The sequence below is a fragment of the Hermetia illucens genome, chromosome 2, assembly GCF_905115235.1.
Source record: "Hermetia illucens chromosome 2, iHerIll2.2.curated.20191125, whole genome shotgun sequence".
Taxonomy (NCBI): Eukaryota; Metazoa; Arthropoda; class Insecta; order Diptera; family Stratiomyidae; genus Hermetia; species Hermetia illucens.
The window spans coordinates 167,455,909-167,476,204 of NC_051850.1; the positions used below are offsets into that span (position 1 = coordinate 167,455,909).

Genomic DNA, 20,296 nt, shown 5'->3' on the forward strand with positions numbered 1-20,296 from the left:
GTTACAATCCTGACGATGATTTTCCTGGGAACATATTAGGTCCCAACATTCACGTGAGATGAGAATATTCTTGAAAAAGCTAATCCATTATTTCCCTGCAAGTGACTTACAAGGTTATGAACTCAAGTTCCTGTCGAAGGTGGAGGCAATTTTGACTAGATATGGGTAACTTTTGAGTGAGTCGACTCAAATGTGACTCATGCGACTAGTTAACTCACCACAAAACGGGGCGACTCGACTCAAAAAAGCCGACAAAATCAAACTATTTCAATTGAAGCGATTAACTCGATGGCACGATAAAGCACTACGCATTCAACTCAGGGAGATGGGCGAGGTGAATTTTGTAAGTCATGAGTGATCGCTGTGCTCTGTAGCTAGATTTTCAAAATTTTCTTCTCCTCTCTCAATATATCCAACGTGTAACCAGAGTCAAAAAAGAAAAGTATAGCGAGCTACGGCGAATTTCGAATAGTATAATTAGATGTAAGCAGCTGCTGAACATTAATAAAAAACCTCACTAATAGAAAAACCAGACAAGGATATAGACTAGGAATACAATTAAAAACGGTTATCAACCTAGGACTAGTCTCTGCAAGGACAAAGATGAAAAAATCAACAGCCATGCCGGCAGCGTCCACAAACGCTGTGCGTTCTGTTTTAAAGAGCTTCTGAATGCATACAAGTAAACCAAGACGATGGCGGTATTAGTGACCCTGGCCCCATTACACATCCTCCGACTGACGAAGATGACTAAGTCCAACTCCATCTCGCAGGTCAGGTTCCAGAACAGGTTGAGTGATCCTTTCAAAACAAATACTAGTTTGAGGCAGGACGACGGATTGGCGCGGACGATCTTCAACCTAGCACTCGAATGCGCTATCCGAGCAATGGATACCAACACTAGCGGGACGCTAATCATTAAGCCGACGCAGTTATTGACGAACGCAGATGACATCAACACCATGTCTCGAAAACTGACCAACGCAGAAAAAACTTCTGCATACTCTTGGCACTGATGTGAAAGAATTTGGACTACGCATCAATGAAGATAAAGCGAAAATAATGGTACAATCAAGAAGTAGAATGCTAGCTCTTACGAGTATCAACGTAGAGGACCTCAACATCGAATTCCTAGACAACTTTACATATCTGGGTAGCAGTCTGTCAAAGGACGCCAATGAAACTGACCAGGTGAAGTGGCAAATACTGCTAGCGAATAAGACTTTCTCCTCGGGTCTTCCCATAATGAAATTAAAGCATGTGCACAGAAACACGAAACTCCGCGTATACAAAACCATGATGCGACCAATGCTGTGCTATGTGTGCGAAACCTCGACCCTAACCCAAACCTCCGAAAATTTGCTAAACTTATTCGAAAAGAAAGTCATTCGGCGATTTTTGGGCGCAGTTCGAATTGTATGAACTGTACGATGAGCTAGAAGTCTCGAAATTTGTTAAATTACAACGCCTTCAGCGGGCAGGGAATGTCCAAGGAATGAGTGATGATCGTATGCCTAAAAAGGTTATAAACGGACGAGCGAGACTACGGGGAAAACCGAGGGCACGGTAGGAGAGCACAACATATACGAACGCCGAGCAACTTCATGGCATTCAAGATTGAAGTGACCGAGATAATCAGAGGATCATGGTCTGACGTCGGACTGTAGTATCAATTTTGCTTCTCTTCGCTTTAATATCTTTGTAGAAATGTAGAATTCTAAATACAATTGAAAATTTAGCATTCGTGAAATTTGTATGATGAACTCCCTTGTTATTTTGTCAAAAACGGGGTGGTTGATCATCGAAACATAAGCCTCATATACCGGCATCAAATCCTGGTTTCCGTCGTGATTAACTTTCTGTTCGTCTCGCTGCTGACTAGACTGCTTAGATTACCACGGAAAATGAGACAAGCCGAATCAGAGGTAGTACTGTAGTCCTCACCATATGTACAAAATTATAATATTTAAAAAACAATATTTTTAAAATACGAACAATACCTGTGGAACCTGTGCACAATAAAATGGAGCCAATAATCTCTATGATATCCATTGCTTTCGTACTTAGTGAAGTCAGCCAAATTTTCTTACGCTTTTTCTTACGGTTCGATGGTCAAGTTAGGCGAACGTCAGTCTTTTGATCCGGATCTACTGGTATCGATCTCGGTTCACCAGAGATGTTCGTGTTCGTCTTTGTCCTGCAACTTTATCACTGGCACAACATTAAATCTGATAGTAATGAAATCGAAGCACAATCCCATCAAATCCTTCCTGTCTACTAGACTGCCTTTTTTCAAGTTTACAGGACCAGCATCCAAGTTTCCATTGCATTGCATTCCACTGAACGTACAATATTTACAGCTGCATACTGTACATATATGTGCCCCTTATCAGGTATTCCTAATTTCTAGTTCCGTTTTGGAACGCACAAACATAGATCAATATAGTGTCAACGCGGCTCCAGTCCCGCATTAATTAGCGTCACGTATAAATTAGTGTCACCTATCGTTACTTTTTCAAACAGTGGCACTTGTCTAATGGTAGCGGCAGTAGTCCATCTGATAATGTCTCGTTATTGTTATTATTGTTGATTTTCGCTCAGCACATAGTAAACTCTTATTGTTAGCTTAGTGCGTGCGTATATTATGATTTATTAGCATACAAACGTCTGTTCGTTTCTATACATATATACACATGAATACATCTCTTGTACGTCTCCTACCTTGGTCTCTATGATTTTTCCCAAGAACACTAAATTCTTTTTTTTTCTCTCAAAACAAAGATTGCAAAATGATAAAAACCGTCTATACGGAAAATGGAAGACAATTCTAGGGATTTCTGCAGAAAAAATTAGTAAAAGGAAATTTGAGAAGAGCAAATGTTGACTTTTTTTTTCTAAAGAGTTTTTAATTGCACTTTGATTGCCCCTGCAAGCTCTTTTTTTCTGCAGTTTTTATTGTAACTGGCTGTACTTAGTGGAGTGTACGCGCGGCTTCTTGAAATAATAAACGATCTTGCTATGCTTAAGTCGATGCATAAGACAAGATCACACTCTTATAACAATGTAAAGTGCTCTTTATACGAGGGTCTACGAGCCGCAGATAGTAGCTGATGCTTGAAACTATTTGTCATTTTATGGAAACATTCTTGGCTTGGTTAAAAGTGATGAATTGCTGTTAAATTAACTATGAAGAAGTTGGAAAATACAGAAAATGTTAGTTTTTGTTGCCGTTGAAAATTAGAAAATTTGTTACTAAAGTACTTGGCTATGTTTATAGGTGACAATTTGAATTTTAAGCTTACGAAATGAGTCATTAGATTGGTATAGATCCTTTCGTTCCAAGAAATAGATTAAATGTTTGACTTGTTGTTTTTAAGACAAAATTGGAATATCTCAAAAGAAAATGCTTGGTTGGAATCTAGGATTGGAGTTAAATTATCATTCATCATCATCATCAACGGCGCAACAACCGGTATCCGGTCTAGGCCTGCCTTAATAAGGAACTCCAGACATCCCGGTTTTGCGTCGAGGCCCACCAATTCGATATCCCCAAAAGCTGTCTGGCGTCCTGACCTACGCCATCGTTCCATTTCAGGCAGGGTCTGCCACGTCTTCTTTTTGTGCGGTAGATATTGCCCTTATAGACTTTCCGGACTGGATCATACTCATCCATACGGATTAAGTGGCCCGCCCACCGCAGCCTGTTGAGCCAAATTTTATTCGCAACCAGACGGCCGTGGTATCATTCATAGATTTCGTCGTTATGTAGACTACGGGATCGTCCATCCTCATGTAGGGAGCCAAAAATTCTTCGGATGATTCTTCTCTCGAACGCAACCAAAAGTGTAGAGTTTTTTTTGCTAAGAACCCCAGTCTCTGAGGAATAGATAAGGACTGGCAAGATTATTGTCTTGTACAGTAAGAGACCCTACGGTGAGACTTTTCAAGCGAAACAATTTTTGTAAGCTAAAATAGGCTCTGTTGGCTGCTAACAACCGTTCGCGGATTTCATCGTCATAGCTGTTATCGGTTGTGATTTTTGTCCCTAGATAGGAGAAATTTTCAACGGTCTCAAAAGTTGTAGTTTCTTACCTTCACTTTTCGTTTGACCGGTGCGATTCGGTGTTGTTCGTTCTTTGGGTTTTGGTTTTGGCACTGGCTTTACCACCATGTACTTCGTTTTGCCTTCACTAATATGCAGCCTAAGGTCTCGCGCCACCTCCTCGATCTGGATGAAGGAAGACTGTACAACTTGAATGAAATGTTACTGCAAATTTACAGAATTTGGTAATATACGAGTAGTATTAACTTTTTTAGCAAGAACTGAAATAAAGGGTATTTTAAAAACGGTGAGCCGCACCCATATCGTTTAATGCTTGAGCTGTTTCACTTGTTCACTGACAGAATGTGTCAGAAAAATTCAAGGAACTATCTAACTCCCTTAGCATCCATATTCTAATGCTAGATGCAAGTGACCGAACATCGTCTGCAGTGAATCCAGTATTGTCAAACCACCCTAGTCTTAAGAGAAGGGTACCTTCCTATCAATCCATTTTATATGGAATTGCCATAGGGGCTGCTTTAATATTTTTGAAGCAACCCTGATACAAATGTCAGGGAACTGAAATATCAGGCATAGAAGCTGTACAGTTAAATCCAGATAGAACGACTTTCAAGGGACCGGCAAAATTTGGTCGCACTAACTGGACGACGCACAAAGCGACCAACATAAATTAAGTTCAAGTTTTCAAACAGGCCATATTCGCGCGCCGCATTCACGTTGTTACTTGCTATCTGTCATTCTCTCTTAGTGGACCTAATATTGATCAGAAGACTCGCCTTCCGAAAGCGCTTACTGCCGTAGTTCTTTACAGTCCATTTCGTTTGTCATAACACAGAACAGGCCGAATTTATCTCTTCTATATTACCAATTTCATTTTTCATCTTCCCGCATACATTAATGTCCCTTATTAAAGGCAACACAAAATAATTGATATACTACGCAAGCGTGATTTTCCTATCTACATAGGTAACTATTTCAGACATTTTATTTAGAAGGATGTGCCTCAGATAGTCTAACGTTTTCTACCCTTTCGAGAATCCGCCTTGAATCTTCGCATCTATTGATCTGGACTAGACTAAACTGATGATTGGTTCATTTTCATTCGAATATATATTTTCAGTTTTGACGAAACTCAGAACATGAACAATGTTTTGTATAGTATTACACGGTCAATACCGTCGTGTGCTTATTTGAAGTACACAGAAATTTGATAGGCGTTCCCGTTGTATTTTCGTCATTTCTCGAGGGCTTAGCTCACTGAGAATATCCTGTTGTTATCAATTTTCCTGGTTGAATCCTCCTTAGTATTCAGTAATTATGTTCTGGTGTAAGACCCTTTCAATAATGTTTGATAGCACCCTCTAATTTGTGCATAACAATGAAATGTCTCTATAATTTTCACAGCAGAATTTATCATCTTTTTATGCAAGGGACAGTTTGCGCTCTTTTTTGCATTCTCTAAGAAGTGACACTGAGGAGCTCATGAAGCACTGCTCTAGTGCCCAAAATTTTCGCCTTAAGTGAGCAATTTTCTAAAAATTTATAGCCCATTTTTAAGGTTTTGTGAGTTTTTGAGTAAACGCCTGTCTGTCTGTTTGTCTGTCACACCCAATTTATTCGGAAACGGCTGGACCAATTGCCACGAAAGTTGTTCAGAACGTGTGTTCTGTGGATCCCTTTACATACAGCAAATGACTCCAATTTGTGTTGAATTTAGTGGAGGTGGGGGCCCCCCATACATGCGAAAGGAGGGGTGCAAAATTTTTTTCGCAATATGTAGACGTGTGGGGTATCAAATGAAAAAGCTCAATTAGCACTTTTCGAAACTGGTCCCATATTTGATATTGAATGAGGGTTCAAAATTTCTCACAACCTAGCCAACCGAAAAATCTAAAAAAATCACAGTGGCGCTATATACAGGACAAATTGAGTTGAAATAAAAAATTCAAAAATTGGTTTGCTTTACTCGAACGATTTTGTTAATAGACATATTGCGCTTTTTAGCACAGGCATAAAGTCTTCACTGGGAGTGCAATTGAGGAGCTTATGCAGTACTGCTGCTAATACTCAACATTATCACTTCTCTTTACTGAAATTCTATCTACTCATGGTGCTTTTAGTTTCTAAGCACGTGCGGCTTATCCTTGACCTCTCCTACTCGCGATATGGGACAGCCATTCCAGTCTATTTAAATGAGGTGTGGATATTGTAGTATTGAAGAAAGAGGTATTAATTTCTCGACTTTGTGCTCGGCTAGGGACCACCATCGTTTCTTCCCTAAAGCGGCAGGCAAGATGAATCTTGAAGGAATACAGCCTAAGTTGTGCTACTTCCTCACTCTGATCTCGGATAAATTTTAAAATTGCGATGGCTTTTTGGCAATCCGTGAGTTCCCTCAACAGGAATGGAGTCAATAAATTACGGAGGATGGGGTCCTCGAGTCTCATTTGTCAATATGATAGCGTTTATAATTGAGTTTTCTTCTCTTTCAATAAATAATTTCTGCTTTTTGTAAATTCATTTTAATCGTGGTCCATTCTCTCAACTAATTCCATAATTTTCTTTGTAATTCTCCTGTTAACTCCTTTTGTCGAATATCCACGCAGCCTCAAGTTTCAATGCGACTGTGCTTCAGTTTCATTATCATCAAACCTAATGCTGTGCAACTCATAAGCCTATAGCAGCTACCCCTTACAATGATTTCTACTTCCATCTTCTCTGTTATCTTCATTGAATTCTGCTTTTATAATTTTAAATTGACCAGTAGATTCCCGCCATACCCCCGTTTTTGTATTTCAGTGCCTGACGCGTACGATGGGCATACCATTTTAAGGGTACGGGAAGATTTTGTTAATGACATGAGAGGGACTGAAATGCCAAAAGGGACAATACTGAGCCTAGAACAAAGGGGTGGAAGCGCGGGTCGACTGGACACTTCAGTAGAGTCGGCGGAACTTGATGGTCAATTGGTCAATTCCGGCATTCTCTTTCGATTTTGGGATAGTTTAGTCCTCATGGTTGGTTACGTTGGTGAACCCCAATTATCATTTGATCATCCTGCAATGCTAAAAGTCTTTACAGGTGTCTACCTCAACTGTACGTACATATTTTGTTTGACTCTCCTTATATTGTTTGAATAAAACATTCCTCGTTGAATCATTATTTTTTTGCCCAGAACATCATATCCGATGGTCTCCTCCCTCCGCTTCCTACTCACTGCAAGTGAACAATTGACATATCCCTGACAAGCTCCTGTTCGATAGAAAGGTCTGGTTATAGAAAAGGAGGTATCGCAAACAATGAGGCCAGCGGTACCATAAATTGTAACGGTAAAACCTATAACAGGCACTGTTACCGAACCTTCTCTCCTCTTCAGTTTCTCTGAAAATTCTCGGCGATAACGGAACAGATTAAACCCTAAAACTGACCAGGATTATATCAGAAAGATTGCTGGTTTATATCGGATGATGACTGTATTATTAATAATCGTTCTCCTTACAAAAGGTTGGCCTCTCGCTTCTTCGAGCCTTTCTGTCCTTTCTCGGAGTGCGTCACTCTACGACAGTTTCCTGGGCATTCCATGAGTCTCAGTTTAATTTCGAGTATAGCTTTCGCAAGTATCTAATTTTACCTTTGTTACGGTACTTCCGCTCACGAGTCTGCGAAACGTTCGCCATCGAATAATATTTGCCTTTGAAGTTTACCTGGAGAGAGGAACTCTTAGACTGCATCAAATAAATGTAAAATTTTCTAATACAACTTGGGCATGATGTTATCATCAATGCTGATAGGGGCGACTTTCCTTCATCAACTCAAGCGATAGCGTGAATGCATGTGTACAACACAAATGCTATAATCTAATGATATATGTATATCACATCACTTGAATACATAGAATAAGATCACCTTCGACAATTTCTAGAGTGGCCTTCAAATGGTTAAAGTAAATCATTGACATCCATACAAATAATGATAAGAAGTTACATTTGCGATTTTCAAGAAAATCATGTACATATTTGCTTAATTGAGCCTCATCGCATTACAGCAGCGAATTTATGCAAATGTACTTAGCATCAATCGAAACGACTGCACTTGCACTACATAATCTTAGTCATCCATTAATGTAAATGATTCAGATCTGTTATATCAGTTGTTTAGCATATATTTAAATAGAATTTATTTTTAATTAAGTTTACTATTGCACACACAGTTGTCTAGCAATGTTTGAAAATAGATCATGATAAGTATAAATCAAGCATAAATAGAACAGATTAGATCCGATCAGATCAGCAGACGTTGTGGATGCATAACGCATTGATGCGCTGCGAAATAAAAGGCCGCAAACTATGCACTATGTCTCCTACTGCAGCCGAGTGATTTGCTCAATTCTTCCATTGGCTGGGCTAATTTTGTTACAAAAATGAACAATTGTATCTTATACCTATGTTAACTGTATCTTTTAATACAATTAGTAACAATAAAATGGTGTGCTATTAGTTTATAATATGGTAATATGAAAATTAGGAGTCCTCCAAAATATTGAATAATATAAATGAGTGCTCTTATTAATTTTTTTAAAAACTATATCCTTTTATTGATTTGAATCCAAACGATTATAGTATATAAAGAAACTGCAAAACAGAAATGAAAGGAAACACCCCGATTCCAAAATAAAACCTTTTCAAAAGTCTACTCTGGCCCTCGCCTATTTACTTCCAATACTATCTAAGATTCTGTAAACAGAAGTTCCTTTAAAATTATTTCACTTCAGAAGGCTCGTCGACTAAATCTATTTTAGGACTTTGCTATAATATTATATATAAAGACACCAAACATATAAATTAGCATAAATTGAATAGGAAAGAAGCTAAAGAACTGTTTTGTTCGAATTAACTTTAGAACAGACTAAAAAAGTAGGAGTAGATAGCAAAGATAGCAGCAAACCTAGTATTGTAGACGTTGATAGCATGGGATATTTTCAAAGTGGTTCCTCTTTGTCTCCCAGATTTCAGTATTTCTTCGCGATATCATCAGTTCTATCGTGGGAAGCGGAGGTGGTGGAGGAAACAAATGGAATTTGTTTGAAATACTAAATTGACATATTTATGTAATTTGTTTTCTTTATTTCTTGATCATTGAATATTTTGTATAGTCCTTCTGTCATTTTACTTATAAAAAAAATTATTATTGTAGAAAGTTTATTTACTAGTTTAGCATCTGACCGAATGGTGGAGAAAACTATTTTGAGGTTGTGAAGTGAATTTCGAAAATTTGAAAAAAAATATTTATTTTAATAGAAGTGAGTTATACCCGAGCGTTAAAATATGATGAAATAATTTAGATTATTACTCTTGCTGAGAAAAGGGTCATTTTTTTCGAGAATGCAAATATAAGCAAACTAAAATCGCTTGCGCTTAAATTAAAAAAGAAAATAGGTTGGTTTATTTCTTACCTATCCCTCAGTCTGCCAGAAGAAACCAAAGTTTTGGTTTCTGGCGAACCAAACCATTCAGTTTTTGCCCCATTAACAAGCGGGGTCATGATCCGTTGTACTATTTTGTTTAGTCAAAGGCTTAATCTGAATTACATGACCATACCATCGTAGACGTCTCGCTCGTAATTTTTCCACGATGGGTGCAAACCCATATCGATTGCAAATATCATCATTTCGGATGTGATTCTGACGTGTTACGCCACTGGTCCAAAGTAACATCTACGTCTCTATTACCGCGAGACGAGGTCCATTGTCTTTTATAGTCGGTCAACACCCAGAACCATAGAGGGTGAAAGAGCGTAAACACTGCGGTAAATTTTCAACTTGAGGCATTCGTTGATACATCGATGAAAAAGAGCGCCAGTTGTGAAACATCACTTCACACAGGTTGCGCTAATGTGTGAAGCAATTCCATAATGTAGTTCACTATTGGCTGATAGCATTGATCCGAGATATTTAAATCGTTCAGTTTTAGGTAGCTCACTGCCATTGACGGTGATGGTGCCTATTTCATTAGGATCAGTCGCCAAACATTCCGTTTTATTCAGGCTGAGATCGTGCTGTATCAGGCTACTATTCCATTTTTGAACAATCAGCATTGAAATATCTACTTCTTCGAAACACTATTTAGAAATTGTAAACTTTAGAGCTCTGTTGGAATTGGAATGCAGTACAGTATTCTTCTTATCAGCCCTTTTCCACTCCGAAAGTATGATCTTATATTTAACAGTAATGTGCAATCCCGATCATTTTCCGATTCTGCCTCTTCGAAGTTGAGATTTGGCTCGTCTAATTTTCCATGTAACTCATTAATGTCAAACAAAAACCCTTCGATTGCAAATAAAGTAAATTCGAATTCAACACAATTCAATTCTGAAGCTTTAGAATAGTAAATCTATCGTAGTATTAAGACCAATTCTTCTACAATCTTAATCACCTTCTGAGGAGATCCTAAGTGATTTATGTATACAAATGCTCGATGAGTTAAATTAAAAGCCATAACCAACATTTGACTAGGACTTACAGTCACACTACTCCCAGGATAAAAAATGGATGAAACCGAAGTGCAAGTTGTCAAAGACTTGTCTATTTCGTACAAAAAGGGAAACCTATGCACAAAAAACGTGAAAGAAGCCCTCTCCACAACTGAAATGGTCCATCATGAAATAAATGCGGACTCAGCGCCCCTGCAATCCTCCAGTATGACACAGGGCGATGCCACCCATCAAATTCTGGATAGTGTGCAAATTTTTGAATACTCTTGATACCAGTAACGTTCACCAAAGATAAGTTTTTGGAAGGAATCATAGATGGGATAATTTGTTTGTTGAATTAACTTGCTTAGCCCAGTTTCGATTAGAACTAAATATTTTAATTTGATCAAATAACTAACCATTTAAATCTGATCTGCTTGCTGTTCTTAATGCGGATATCTAGACTGATCCTCAGGACGGATTATGATCATTTACAATGGAAATGTACAGTAGGAAGTAATTTAAGTGCCTATAAGGCTTGGTGGCGTTGCGCTTGCGCCAGAGCGGATCTTTCATCTATACTTGTTGGGGAAATTGTGACCCTTATTAGTGCAAGTGGAAAGCCAAAAAAACACAAAACTAATCACGGCTCGAAAGCATGCAAAAAGCGAAAAAACTCGAACTCCACGATGGGTCACATCCCTTCTGATCCTTCTCCTGCTTCACGTTTTGGTAAGGCTTAACTTAGAAGGTCCGAGATTTACTTCAGTGTCTGTAGGTTATATTTTATGAATATATGAGCCTTATTGTCAGTTAGGAAGTATAAAAATAACGGGGGATATCAAATTTTAGAAGAGAAAGAATGATCGATACAATTAAAAACGATATATTGAATGTAACTGAAAAAAGTAACTACAGAAGTTCCTGGTCACAATAATAATTATAAAAAAAATTTCCAACTAGAAAAGGAAACAAAAAAAAATACATATGGCTTTGTCTTTAATCTCCTAAGATCAAATCCCCATTGTGTTCCACTTAAAAACAGCTACATTCCAGTATCGCCAATCTTTTAACTAAATGACGATCTGCCATGATTCACCAGAGTCCACCTAATTGTGAACGTATTACGCCAACAGAAATCTAAACAAATATTTAAAATGTTTGTTTGGGGCCTGCGGAGTCCTAAATCCGCACCCACTTAATATCAGACCGACCCAAGTGGAGAGCCACTTGCTCCCACTCTTTATGGGCCACGGAGTCCTCTTTTTAGGTTTTACACCCAAAGTTCAAAAATTAAAAGAGGAATGCAGACGCTATGGTTTCGTACCAGGGCAGAGGCAACTTATCAAATGCTCCCTCACCTTTGCCCTGGGAGTAGCGGAACCGAAGTGGTTCGTAAGTATTATACGCTCCCTTTTATATTTCGCAAAACCGGGCAAGGGTCCCAAATTTCCAAAAAAATAAAGTGTCTAGCTCCGGCGAAGCTTTGGTCCGAACTGTGGGCGAATTTACGTTGAATATAACAACACACTTCAAGGCCCTGATCCAATATGGATTGTTGCGCCAACGATTATTATCATTATTACTCGTACCTGCGAGCCACTTCGTTACGCTACTCCCAGGGCAGAGGTGAGGCAGCGTCTGATAAGTTGCCACACAACGTAAATCAGCCCACAGTTCGGACCGAAGCCTGGTCGGAGTTAGACAACTTATGTTTAGGGGCTGAGGAGTCCTAAGCTCGCATTCACTTGATTTCCGAACCGGACCTAATGGAAAGCAACTTGTTCCCACTCTTTATGGTCCAGGGGCTCCTCTATTTGGATTTTACACCAAAAATTCAAAAAGTAAAAAAGGGTCGTTGCCGCCTTCCTCCCGTTATCTGAAAAAAAGAATATAGACAATTCGATGCATTTCATGACTCCTCCATTGCAAGTCAACTATATGTAAATATTCCATGTAGGCTACAATTTATTCTAACCGATAATAATGAAGATTAGTAAAGATTCACTAAACACGAAAAGAGGAGGTATATTAAAAAAGAAGGCCTGCAGTACGTTTTCTTAATAATGGAAAACTTTCAGTTTAACTTGGAAAGTATTGCAGCGGAACGAGCAACTTGCGTGCGACCGCCAGGCCATATAGTCCGGCCACTTTTCGCGGGGAAGTATTCCATGCAGTACACGATCTTGCGCATCCAGGCATTCGGCTGGTCACTAGAAAATATTACTGGCCTTCAATGTAGAAGGATGTTAACTCCTGGGCCAGACATTGCATCTCTTGCCAGAAGTGTAAAGTCACCATGCACATACAAAAAGAAGTAGGTTTTTTGCCGAGCGAGCAATTGCGTGTCGGACGTACGCAAGTGCGAATCACTGTGGTGAAAATTATTTTTAGGTGTCAGTGCACGATAGAGTGTAATATGGGGAAGAGAGGAGAGAAAACTCAACCGGAAAAACTGCAGCCTTAAAGAGACGAGAAAAATGTATCTTGTTATACATCCTCATTCCATACATCTTTTACTCATTTCGCTGTTTTCGTAACCAATCGTATCCCCCTCCAGACGCCAGCTTGATACAACAATTCAATTGCATCTGGGCATTGAAGTGTCTTAAAGGACTTCAGCGACATGGTAGCGAGTTTTGAGCGACATGGTATTTTTCTAAAAGTACTATTGTGGCGCGGCAGGATTCGCGGCATTCGAAATTTATTTCGAACTCCTGCACCTGGTCGGCCGTCGCTACCAGTTCCTCCAAGGAACCGGAGACGCAAGCTAGGATCACCTGGGTGCTCTCCGGGAGCCGTCGCAGCCAGAGCGACTTGATCAGGTCATCGCCGATCTTGCTCTCACCCAATTGCCTCATTTCGCGAAGCAATTGGCTGGGAGTGCGATCACCCAACGTTAAACCCGCCAGCAACTGGCTGATGCTACACTATTGGCATTTCCTCCGCAAAATGCACCCCTAGCCGTTTTTGTTGATACCTCTGACATCGCAGTAGGTGTTGCCGTTCACCAAAAGGTGGATCAGGTCTGGCAGCCGTTGAGCTTCTTCTCGAAACAGTTGAATCCCGCTCAACTGAACTACAGTACCTACGATCGCGAACTACTCGCCGCGTACTTGAGCATCAAATACTTCCGTTTCTCCTTAGAAGGCAGGCCGTTCACAGTGTTCACGGACCATAAGCCTCTCACATATGCTTTGAAACAAAAGCCCGACAAAGCGTCCCCTCGTCAGCTTCGACACCTGAGCTTTATAAGCCAGTTTACGTCAGACATCCAGAACGTGTCCGGCAAGGACAACATAGTTACTGACGCTTTGTCTCGTGTCTCCGAGGTTAACATCCCCGCCTCACTCGATTTCTCGGCTATTGCCAAGGCGCAGGAGGATGACGCAGCACTTCAGAGCCTCAAATCCAAACCCAAATACAAATTTCGGGAGTTGCCCATATTCGGCTCAAACCTCTCGCTTTGCTGCGAAGACTCGGAAAAGGAACCTCGGCCATACAATCCCGCCACCTTTTGCAAGGAAGTGTTCCACGCAGTTCAAGACTTGGCGCATCCAGGCATCAGGACAACAAATCGGTTAGTCACCGAAAAATACTTCTGGCCCTCCATGAACAAGGATATCAATTCCTGGGCCAGAGAGTGCATCGCATGCCAGAAATGTAAAGTCTCCAGGCATGTAAGGAAAGAAGTGGGCTCATTCCCCTGCACTACCAAGCGTTTCCACACGATACACCTCGACATGGTAGGGCCTTTGCGAGACTCGCACGGTTACAAGTATTGCCTCACAATCATCGACAGGTTCACGCAGTGGCCTGAGGCAATACCTCTGAAAGACATTACTGCGCAATCTTGTGCCGAAGCCCTCTGTCGAAAGTGGATACCTCGCTTTGGCGTCCCTGCAGTGGTCATCACTTACCAGAGAATGCAATTTGAATCCACCCTTTTCTCGGAGTTAGGCAAACTCCTGGGTTTTAAACGCCAGCGGACTACTGTATACCACCAGCAATCCAATGGGATGCTAGAACGTTGGCACCGGACGCGGAAAGCCGCCATTATGGCACGCGACGATCCGTCCTGGACTTAAGTCTTGCCTCTCGTCCTACTCGGCCTACGTACAACCCGCCGAGAGGAATTTGCTGCCAGCCCCGCGGAGCTGGTATACGGGGAGAACCCGAGACTCCCAAGCGATCCGGTCTTCGACAAGAGATCGGGTCTCACAGAGTCGGGGTTGGTGCGTCTGCTGAGGGACAATCTCCGACGCATCAAAGCGCCACCACCCACCCGAAAGTCGTCCACACCTGCCTGTTCGCCCAAGGAACTGGACACGTGCACGCAAGTTCTGGTCAGGACGGATGCCGTCCGGAAGCCGCAGCAGCCTTCATATGAGGGCCCGTACCGCGTTCTCGAGCGGGGAGAACATTTCTTCCAGCTCGAGATCGGCGGACACGAAAAGGCGGGTTCTCTGCCCAGGCTGAAACCCGTGTGCGCCCCGGAGCAGCGTCGTGTCCGCTTTGTGGATTGACGGTGAACGAAGTTCCAGGATCGGTCGCTAAAACCCCTAGGTTTCATCTAGGGGCGGAGTGATGTGGCGCGGCGGGATTCGCGGCATTCGAAATTTATTTCGAATGTTGCGAATGCGAACAAATAGATGGCGCGGAACTCTCCACTTTTAGAACTCGCCACGGGAGTGGAGGATTAGCGGTGAGAAAGTGCCGTTGGTTGGGACAGAAAAGACCGCATGGAAATAAGCCGGTCTCTTCTGTCTCAACCACCAAGGAGGTTGGAAGTTGCTGGCATCCGTCATTCTCAGCTGTGGATTGCAATATTTTAAAGATTTTAATATAACACAGCACGTTCCGCTTATTATTCATTGTGACGACTGTAATCATTCCTAGTTATAGTGACAGTTTCAATTTCAAATATTGGCATATTGTGTTAAGAAATAAAATGTTTTTTGCTGAGTGAAGCATATGTTTTTGCAAATGTGTAATTAATTACAAAACTATTATATTATCAACTAGTGTAGTTATTATCGGTTTCGTTTTCTAACAAACCATACCTTTGAAAGTTTTCCAACTATCCTTTTTTCCCTTCCAAACTGGATTGAATGCAGTGTCATCAACACGTTTGGATATTTATAAATCAATAGATATAGACTTCTGTATCACTTAATCTAAGAAATATTCACTTCAAGCATTGAAAAGTCTGCCCTTCTAGGTTCATAATAATAAAATAACAATCGATGACGCAGAAATCTAATTTAGATATAAGCCTTTAGTGTAGGTACTACCCTGATTTGACTGAGGTACCGGTTTATAGCTAAGTCGATTGTTGTCCATCGTCCAGTCATGATACATATATCTCTGCCACCAATGAGATTGAAACAGCGACCTTATGCTGTGACAGTATAGTGCTCTAATCACTAAGCCCTTCACATCGGTTCACATCTTCAACAGCATTTCCTTCCTTCTTTCCTTAAAGCCAGCATGATATATGTATAAGAGTAAACAAGTCGGGAAACCGGAAGCTAGACGCTTCAGGTATGAAAGGTTTTGTGTATTTCATTTATAAAGAGAGTTGGGTGTCCATTTGCCCCATTAGCATGTAGCACGTAAAATATGCATATATTATGTGAAAATAGCCACTTTCAAGTAATATTGACATTGATAGTCTTGAATTTGCAGAGGAGCAACAGATTTGACCTAGTATAACTTTGTTAGTAATAGTGCGATTTTCACCAAATTTTGCAGGATCATGCTGTAGCCTACATTGCTGCAAAATTTTGGGGGGTTTTCCCATCGATTACTAAAAATTATAGTAATATACTATTATTAACTTTATTTGAACAGGTATCGATATAATATATATGGGGACATCCCCTTAAATTCATCGTAAAAGGATGTAACTCACTATGTGCATGAGCGTTCACAGTTCCCACCTTTCTGCCAAATTTGGTGTCAATCGCTATAACCGTCTCCGAGAAAAACGCGTGTGACGGACAGTGAAGCCCATAGTGTTTTACGTAGGCACCTGTCGTGAGACAGACAGACAGACAGTAAACCGATTTTAATAAAAGGAATATCTTTTGGTTTCACTGACTCAACAGAATTAAGATTTTTCATAGGCCAATCTAATAGGCGAAGTCGAGCCAAAATAGCAGTTACCTATATGGTTTATAGACTTCCGACGCATGATTCTCTGTTCTGGTGGAATCAGAAAGCCAAACTATTGACTTTGATTTCTATTGTTAGCAAGCAACGAAATTGAACTAAACAATCTCGAGGTGCCATACTTCATCTTTTGGTAATTCACCAAAAACTGTAAGAGATTGGCTCAAAGTTCATTCATAAACCCGACCAGCACTCATTCCAGACGTTTTTCTCAAAACCCAATCAATGTTTTGTCAATTTTGGATTACCCTCTCACCGGAGATATTTTAAATAAATTTCCAGCATGATCTTGTGATACATCTTTAGAAATGGGACTCCCCCTCACATACTAGTGCTTTGAGTTTGAGTACATACACCATTGCGAGAGAAATAAGAGAGCACAGTCTAATTAAGATTGCCATTCGGATTGTTTATTAAGCTATCGATATTACATTCCAAATGATAAGATTCCGAGACAAACTTTCATTTGTGCAATATAGATAAGTAATTTCGTCTGCGGCTACGATTCCTTTCATTTTACCGGTGTCAAATTAAAGCTTTCTCTAATCTATCGGAAAAATATGACGTTTAGGTTCAAGTTGTGATTTCTGAGTTTATCAAATTGGAATGTTGATATCTCGACAAAGAAATTGTTATTTAAGGGGTTGCTTTATATTGAGATAATATACTATTTTAAAACTGTGATTCCTAAGAATAGAGTTGATTTGTGGAAAATTTACTTATATTATTCAATTCTAATATGATTGATGACCTAATTCCTTCGATATCTTAAATGTTTTCAAGGATAGTAGACCATGGGATAGTAGGCCTGCGTGTATTTACGCAAACACCGATTATGCAATGAATTTCACTTCTGAACTTCTTTACATTTTGAAAAAGATATGCATAATATTGATTAGAGTAGTTAAACGTCGCAAAGAAAAAATCTTTAAAATTTGCACTTGCTAGAAAAGATATCGTAATGTTATGAGCAGGAAAACGACATATGTTTTAGGCTCTGCAAATAATAAAGGATAATAATGCAACCAATATTCTAAATTTTCGAGTAATTTTTAGTTAACCCATTATTGGCCAAGGAGTCGTATGGGACCCCCCAATTTTCCAGTTGTGCTTTTTAATGATGTAGTTAATCGAATGTATCAATCAACTATTCATAAAAGCAACAAAAAATTTCTAATACTCAGATGCAATACTATGCATTACTGACATCGAATCTAAGAATATGCTTCAAAGCTGTGAAGGTTTGTCGCCATTCGAATTGTTCTCCTTGTATTATGACGACGAAATCATAAAAATGACAGTTGATGAATCAATGAGATATGCTGCTCAAAAGGACGACTCTACTTTTACCGTGTCAGCTTCTGAAATCAAACAATTTTTTGGAATACTTCTCCTTACCGGTTATCATAAATTGCCCCAGCTACAAATGTACTGGTCTAAAATTAAAGGCAAAAGCGTAGAATTTGTCAGGGAAACAATGCGTACAAATCGATTCAGAGCTATCAAAAAGAATTTACATTTCTCGGACAGCAATAACTTGAACAAAAATGATAAGTTTGCAGAACTTCGTCCACTTTTTAACAGGCTAAACATCAATTTCATGATGTTTAGGATTTTCTCTGAGAGGCTTTCGATAGATGACGAGATGATCCCATTTTTTGGTCGACATACTGCAAAAATGTTTATGAAAAGTAAGCCAAACTTTAAACGTCGATATCTTCTTAAATATTGAAAATTCGAGAAAAAGGAGCGAAATTCGTGATCACCTCGTAAGAGGAGAGAATTGGCTGAAAACGGGCATATGGGTTGTGTGGTCGAAAATTGGCCAAAACTGGGGAAAAATGGAAAAATCTTTTAGAAAACTTTAAACTTCTATATCTCCGTAAATATTGAGAATTCGAGGAAAGGAGCGGAATTCGTGATTACCTGGTAAGAGGGTAGAACTGGCTGAATACGGGTATATGGAAAAATCCTTTGGCTTCAAAACTTGGTGTTCGTGCTATGAAGATGGATACTTATTTCAATTTATTCGTTATGTTGATGTTTCAAAAGGAATCACGTCTGACCTAGGACTCTGTGGCAGTATTCTTTTGCAATTACTGACTCTTGTTGAGCGGCCAAAAAAACACGCTTTTTACTTCGATAATTTCTTTTCTTCTTACCAACTTTTTTATAAGCTGCTCGAGGAAGGTTTTTGTGCCACAGGGACCGTTAGAGAAAATCGGTTGAAAAAGTGTCCTCTTCTGCCAGACTCTGAACTGAAGAAGAGAGAAAGAGGAACGTATGATTCGGCGTACGATCCAAAATCTGATCTGTTAGTCTTCAAGTGACACGATAACTCCCCGATCGTGGTTGTAACTAACTGCACAACCATTGAGCCCCTAAATAAGGCTACACGATTTTCGAGGCATGCGAAAAAAGAAACAATTGATCAACCCGAAATGATCGCTAAATACAACCGATATATGGGAGAAGTTGACCTTGACGATAATGAGCCATTGGTGGTGGCCATTGTTTATCAATTCCCAGGGAAATTCAGTGGTAAATGTCTGGAAAATGCATTGATGTCTCAGCAATGGCTCAATGCCACTGATTGATTTTATTACTGACATCGTACTTGGACTTACAAAATTTACCACGCCCTGGGTAGAAAATCCCCCAATCCTTACCTTGGAACGCAGTCTATTTCATATGCAAGATACGACAACGTGGCACACATGATCACCCTCCGATTCTCGAAGGAGGTCTAGGATATGCAAGAATAAAACACTATATTTGCGCGAAAAATGTGAAGCCCATCTTCACCCGGAATGTTCTAAGTTGTTCCACACACGTAGGGTAGGACCTAAGCTGTATAAAGTGATAACCAATTATAAAAAAAATATGAACACATAATTTTTATTAAGTTTTTGTTTGCAAAACAAAACCTTTGGACCTTGTCCCTTTGCGCCGTGAACAAGATCATCTAACAGGTCTTCAAACTCAGGTACTGTGAAGCTTGGTGGGGCTGCCTATCCGTATGTCTGTCTGTCTGTCACACGCACTTTTATCAGAAATGGCTTTACCGATTGACACGAAATTTGATGAGAAGGTGGGAACTATGAATGCCCAGAGATGCAATGAGTGATATCCTTCTACGAGGAACTTAGGGGGGGGAGGGTCCCCAGACATGCAAAAGGAGAGTGTACAATTTTTTTCACCAAATATCGTCATGTTGGGTATTAAATGAAAGGTCTCGATTAGTACTTTTCGAAGCCGGTCTTAGTTTTGACATTGTTGGCAAGGGGGAGAGTGGGAGAGGTGGAAAATGATGATTTCTTTGACGGACCCATTTTCAGGAAACACCGAACCAAAAAATATGAAAAAAATATGAAGCTACGTCTATATGTGCCCAGGCCTCAAAATAGTCTCCATATCGATATCTGTTCAAATTAAGTTAATAATAGTATATTACCATATTTTTAGGGAAATTCATAACTTCATACTCGAAACGCCGAGCTTCCGGTTTCCCGACTTGTCTTAGTTTTAATTCAAATAAAACAAAAAGTAAAAAAATAAAGATGATTTTTATTATTTTCTAATATTTGCCAA

At 39.9% G+C, this 20,296-nt stretch overlaps 1 protein-coding gene across 1 annotated transcript in view; it reads left to right on the plus strand.

Annotated features, from left to right (window-relative positions):
- The window catches only part of LOC119648208 (protein vein), a 218,898-nt gene that overhangs the window by 162,477 nt on the left and 36,125 nt on the right, over nucleotides 1-20,296 (plus strand). The gene's annotated exons all lie outside the window — the stretch shown is intronic.